The sequence below is a fragment of the Solea solea genome, chromosome 14, assembly GCF_958295425.1.
Source record: "Solea solea chromosome 14, fSolSol10.1, whole genome shotgun sequence".
Lineage (NCBI taxonomy): Eukaryota > Metazoa > Chordata > Actinopteri > Pleuronectiformes > Soleidae > Solea > Solea solea.
In genome coordinates, this window is record NC_081147.1 from 24,496,483 (window position 1) to 24,503,305 (window position 6,823).

A 6,823-nucleotide genomic window follows, 5' to 3' on the forward strand; every position below is an offset into this window, starting at 1 on the left:
AGTAATTTAAAGACAACTATATACGTTCATCTCCACTGAAATTATTTTTATAACACATTTTGTATGGAATTTTGACGTGTTTTTCAAAACCTTTTCAAAATCACTTACAGGTGCCAACAATAATCGACAAAACTATTCATATATATATAGATATATATATCTATATATATAGATATAGATATATATATGCATGTATATATATATATATATATATATATATATATATATATATATATACATATACTGTATATAGTGTATGTGTGTGACACATATATGTGAGTAGTGTTGTTGATTGTCCACTTGAGGGCGCTATCACATTACTCTACAGACACATCTGTGACGTAGTAACATTTCATATTTAAGTGCTTATCTGTTACAGATAAGAGTATGGATATTAAGATTTTACACAATATATATTCATCAAATTTACACTTTACACTTTTTTTACAGCTGCATTTACTCATTTGAAGTCTGGGCTCAACAAGTGAATTGTTTGATTGAGTATTATAATTACATGTAAAAATGTGTTATACTTTGAGCATGAGAAGCACTTTGTTGTTAATATACTGACACTGTATAATAGCACATACCATATACACACATGTACATTTCCAGGAATGTTCCCTAATTCATTTTTATGTTTTTTTTTCTTTAATTTTATTTGATCATAACTACCACTGTTATTATTCATTGTCCTCATTATTATTACATCTTTACATTGCTGGAGTAAGTTGTCTTTTACAGTTACATTGTACATTTGAACAGTTTATGAAGAAAGTTAAAAGATAGATAGATAGATAGATAGATAGATGAAATAAACCCCCAGGTGTTTGTTTAACTAGTTCCAAATGGCTGAAAATAAATAAATAAATATATATATATATATATATATTAAAAGGATTATAATTTGCATTATTGTCAAACAATTTTGTGCATGGCTTGCTTGTGTAATAGCAACAACTGGTTCGCTCTGCAGTTTTTTTTGCCGTCCAGGAACCCCTTCTGTCGGCCCACATAAAAATAGATAAGACTGTGTGTTCTCGGACCAGCCAAGTGTGCAGCCATGCCCTCCCTTAAAAAAAAAAAAAGCAGCACTCAGCAATAATGTGCATTAAAATCCGAAGCTGCCCTAATGGAAGTTCAACACTTAAAGGTGGGTTTAGAGGCTGAGCTGAATTATGATGTAATTCAATCCAAGTTTGCTGATTGTGTCCTCCAACTCGCTGTTGCCTCTTGTACGGTGTCCTGGAATAAAAGCATATATTTCCTGCTGTGTCTCTGCGCTGTCCACACTATAAGACAAAGATTAAAGGGCACTAAGTCGTCACCGTTTACTCTGGCTTACACTGGTGCCAATCCCAAGGCAGGGTACACAGTCCATCACACCTACAGTCAATTTAGAGTGTCCAAATCTCCAAATCTGCATGATTTTGGACTGTGGGAGGAAACCTGAGAACCTGGAGAAAACCCACGCACACAAGGCGAGAACATGCAAACTCCATGCACAAAGGCCCTTGTTCCGACCAGGGCCACAAACCCTGATTCTAATTGTTTTAGTGCAGCAGAACATGAACACAACATACTGTAAAAGGACCAGTTAACTGTACAGAGGGGATTCAGATATGGACACAGTCTGCATTGAAGCACTGTTTTGAATTAACTTAAAGGAAAAAAAAATACCACAGTGACCTAAAAGACAAAAGAAAAGCTGGTATTTCACCTAGAGGTCACACGGTAGGAGATGACGTTCATGTAAACTGAATCCACTGTATTTTTTTTTACCGAGTTCAATCGATCTACAACCATAAACACATGTTTGCCATGTACATATATGTATATATATATATATATATATATATATATATATATATATATATATATATATAAAACACATATATATATAAACATTTTGAACTATGAAACTTTCAGTTGTGACGCCATTGGCCACCATGTGAGTAAGGGGCTCTCCTTACTCACTCTGTTTTGCTGCAAAATCACGCCAGTGACATCTGTTTTCAGTAAGCACAAGGAAGGACACACTTAAATCACATTAGTTGTTTTTTTGGGGGTTTTTTTTTTGCCGTGAGAAAAACCTCTGAGACTAAACTCAAACTTTCAGAATCAGTGATGCAAACACCGCGCAGCCTGCACTCTGTCAGCCTAAAAATGTCGCCTCCACAGAACAGATGCACAGTATTCCAGGATCTACACGATCGTCCAGGCGTGGCCAACACACCGATGAGTGTTGGAGGGGTAAATGTGTCAAGGTGTGTCAACATAAACACATTGCGCACATTCAGGTGAGGCATGCAGAACAAATGGATCATTAACTTCACTTTGTGCATCCACACAATCTGCGTGTGTTTGTATGTGGAATGCTGAGTCTCACTTCCCTTTATGCCAACATATGTTTAATACTTTTTTTGTGTGCGAACTTTGCTGTGCTGCCACTATTCTGTATGTCCTCTAAATCCAGGAATCCATTACTTTGACTCATTACATATGTATGTGTGTGGGAGTAGTGACTTAAAGTGTATAAAAGCCAGCTATTTTATGGGTACAGAGGTCAGAGGTGAAGGATATCTGCCCATAAAACACTTAAAAACACTCAAACATAAACATAAAGTGGATTCTGAATCGTTCAATCCACTGAGTGGACAAATTCCCTTGATGCTTATTGCCCACATTTTTTCATGACCATTTTCTTGCTATACTGTGAATATATATATATATAGTATGGTTTTTTTGGCGGGTTGACTTTTATTACCACTGAATGAAATAAAAAAATATCGTTAAATCTCAAAAAAAAAAACAACAGTATCCTCTATTCGTTATACTAATAAATGACTTTTATTACACATGAGTACCAATTTCCTTTAAGCCAACTTCCTAATTGATGGTGTGCTTGTGTAAGAGATTCGATAGCTTCCATAAAATCACATCTGGTCGTCGTTCAGTGTGCCAAGAGTAACAACTCCTCCGCTGCCGCTCACGCTTAATAATTGAAAATACTTTTTTGCTGATTGTAAAAGATATTAGTGCTCAGAAGAACATGTACACGTAGGATATGTATATTCAGGACAGGTGGGAAGTCACGGTACTATTCAGAACTCAAGTGTGATACTTTTAAATGTAAACATTCTTTGGTTCGATTCACACAATGCAGATTAAGCTCCAGCGCCACAAGGTCAGTGGTCTCAAACCTGCGGCCCGTGGGCCACAGTTTATAGATACAATTTGGCATCATAACTATGTTTTCTTTATAGTGAACTATATATATATATATTGTAATATTATTTTAAACTCATTATTATTTTTCCCGAAAAGACAACACTAGAGAACCCCTGGTTTAGATCTCTGGTATCGTCCAGTGACATACGTACAGGTACAATGAAATTGTAGTAGACTGTTGTACTTTAATGATAAATGAAAGTACAAGGCAGATGGAGGCAACATCAACCTTGAAAACAGGTTGATGAAAACACAAAGAAGTGAAGTCTGCTGCTCAAAAATCTCCCCGCTAATTGAAGTACTTCAGTCTACAAAGTTATGAGACGATCATTAAATTCTTACAGTGACCCCAACAACCTTCTCTCAGTTCTCCTTATGAGACGCCTGATTGTTAAATAACAACTTAAATCAGCTCTAAATGGTGTATATACTGTAAATTAATCTGCATGTTATTGTGTGGCTGCATGTGGATACACATGTGAACTGCATTTATAATGTATGAGTGTGTTTGTATGGGATTTTAAAACAGATCCCAATTCCCATAATTGATGTGTATGTGACTGTTTGATGAATAAGTCATGAGGTCTGAAATGAACTGTTTTCACTCATTAGGTGAGTATGGAAAAAGCCTGTTCACCTGCTAGGAAATGGGGCATGACCTGACCATTGACTTGGCTGCATAATTAACTGTGTTATGAAATGATCAGCTATAGGTGAGTTGGCATGTCTTGTGCTGTATTTAATGCATGTATTTAATGTAAAATAATACCTTTACATGTGAGATTTATTATGTAAAAGTCTACGTGAAGCAACTTGACAGTTGCTTCTTTGGTGGAGAGAAGCTTAACTGCAGATGGAGATGTGTTGCTATGCAACTGGGATTTCAAAAGTACTTGCAGTGCCAGGGTCACATTTCAGTGTCTGTCTCCACCAGCTTGGCAGGAACTGATGACTACTAAGAATGCTATTTTTGAAGCACTTTACTTTCTATATTCGTAGGCAAATGAAATGAGGTAAAACTGCTTAATTTTATATATATATGTATATACATACATATATATATATACATATATATATATATATATATACACATATATATTGAAGAAGAATCGCTTGTCTTTTCCCCCCCGGTCATATCTTGCATTGTTGAACCATACATTATTATTCCATGCAGGAATATTTAATGGTACTGTACACATTCAGATATCCATCATAGAACGTTACCAATACAGCTGGGACTCTGCAAGTGAAAGATATTTATTCATTTCTGTTCCTGTCAGTAGAAGATGATGTCGTCAAGAGTGTAAAATAGAAGCAACTGAACTTGCTTGAGCTTAGCTGAAGAGGTCTCACCTCTCATCCATGAAGCTTCTCCTTCAATTCAGACTCATTGATTGGACAACTCCAGTTATTTAGCCTCTGTATTTAGCCTCTGTACTGTACTGCATCAGAATAAGCCTCAGGTGAAAAGGCTTCAACTAAACTTTCGTAACTCCAGTTGCTTATATTGCTTATACCAGACAAAAAGATAATATAAACCTTGAACTAAATGGAAGGGAAAAATGTGATGATTCATTTAGTTTTTTAAAATCTTACTGACCTATTTGTCCTTTATTTAAAAAGGGGTCAGACAGTGAACTGAGAAGACAACACTTGGTGAAGATGGAGAGGACAAAGCTAATGGCTGTGATGGAAATTACATCACTTTTCTCCACCCTGAACACATACAAGTCCATAAATGATCATTTTCTTCTTAATCCCAGATTAAACCCAACCCGAGGGTTGTAAATTAAACAATACTGTATCAAAAATGGCAAGAACTCCTACTGGTTTCTGGCGTGACCTTAAATAAAACACCATGGATTTCGATATTTAAAAATTAATTTAGCTTTAAGACTAAATCGGAGATAAGAATGACTCATAATGAATATTGTTTTCCAGAGAGCAGCTTACTCAGGCAGCTGTGTTTGGCTCGCCACATCAAACCAAACACCCCTGCACTTAGTCACACACACACACAGCACCTTTCATAGTGGGAGCTCTACTGGGAGATGGAGAGGTCAGCTGAACAGGGCAGGCCCAAACCTGTGAAGTCATGCACTGAGTCAACCATGGAACGACCAGCAAAACAGGAAACTACTCACAAGGCTCCTTCACTGTGCAGTTACACAAACAGCTCACATCACAGAAATGCTGAAAGGCTGAAAGGCTGATGGCGGAGGAAGTAAAGGGGCGAAAGGTTACAAAAACAGCCGATATGTAAACACCCAGGAATTCTGTCAAAGCCGAGTAACGTTAGTCAACTTTTGGTTTGGTTTTCAACATGTAGAATGTATTCCTTACAAAATGGCTGCAAGGAAAAAAATAAAATAAAAAATCAGTGTTTCCATATGTCTCCTCTAGGTGGCAGTGTTCACTTGTTGATTAGTGACACTCTCTTCTGAGGAACTGATCAAAAGCACTCGTTTTCGCCCTCTCCGGTGATGCTTGTTACTGGGATGAGTGGTGCACCATCAGGCCTCAAAATAAATACATTACTTTAAATGCAGACGTGCAGCTCTTTAAGCTGCTGCTGCTGCTGTCAGAGCAAAAACTTAATTGTCAGTTGACATCATCAGTGCAATCTCCATTACCCACATATAGTGCACAGTCTACTGTTAGACTAATTAGATAATGGCACATTTAATTACATGAAAATGATTGCACTTGGAGTAATGGACATTGCAGGGAGCAAGTCTCTGGATAATGTTACCAGAAGCACTCAATGGTTAAGCTTCATGATCAAATGAGCAAACGACTTGTTAAGCAGCGGCGGATCTTGGATTTGTTTTTACGACAGGGGCCGTAAAGAGGCTCCATTCTACACAGATGTAAATGTCCGACACAACATCCACGCACACGGTCTTGTTTTCAGGAAGGAGCATGAACATCTCACTTTGTTTTGCACTTTAAACATCAGAGATTTGAGCGGTGCTGGGGAGGCACTGGTGCTGGCTAATGCCTACAAGTAACGTTAGATTCACTACAATTTAAAATAAGGGCTACTCTTGCAAGGCAGAGGAGTGTTTCCACACTGTATGAAACTGACCGGCATTGATGGAGGTTTATGAATATATTTCCATTTTATTTCCATTTTAAAGCCAGTAAATCCAACAATTTATATATATAAATATATATCTTTATTGTTTGTTAACTCTGCCTCTTTCACAAACTCTTGATATGGCCTTTCTTCTGCTCCCTAACAAAAGGAGCGAGAGGAATGAATAGATAAGTGTTAGTTATGAATCATTTGGAAGCCATGGCTTTGCACTTGCAGCGGTTCATTTCCGATTGCAGCGAACAGATTGGTCGGATGATGAAGAATAATCTCCCTCTCTCCATCTTGGTTGCTTGTATCTATCTATCTATCTATCTATCTATCTATCTATCTATCTATCTATCTATCTATCACATGACGTCAGAGATGTTTCAGCTCGAGAAAATGTACAATTCAAGCTGTCTCTTTACCAGAGAAGTGTTGTTATTTATTGTAATATTGTTTCCAATCCAAATGACTGTCTCTGTGATGCCGGTTCAACTGAGACTTGGCATC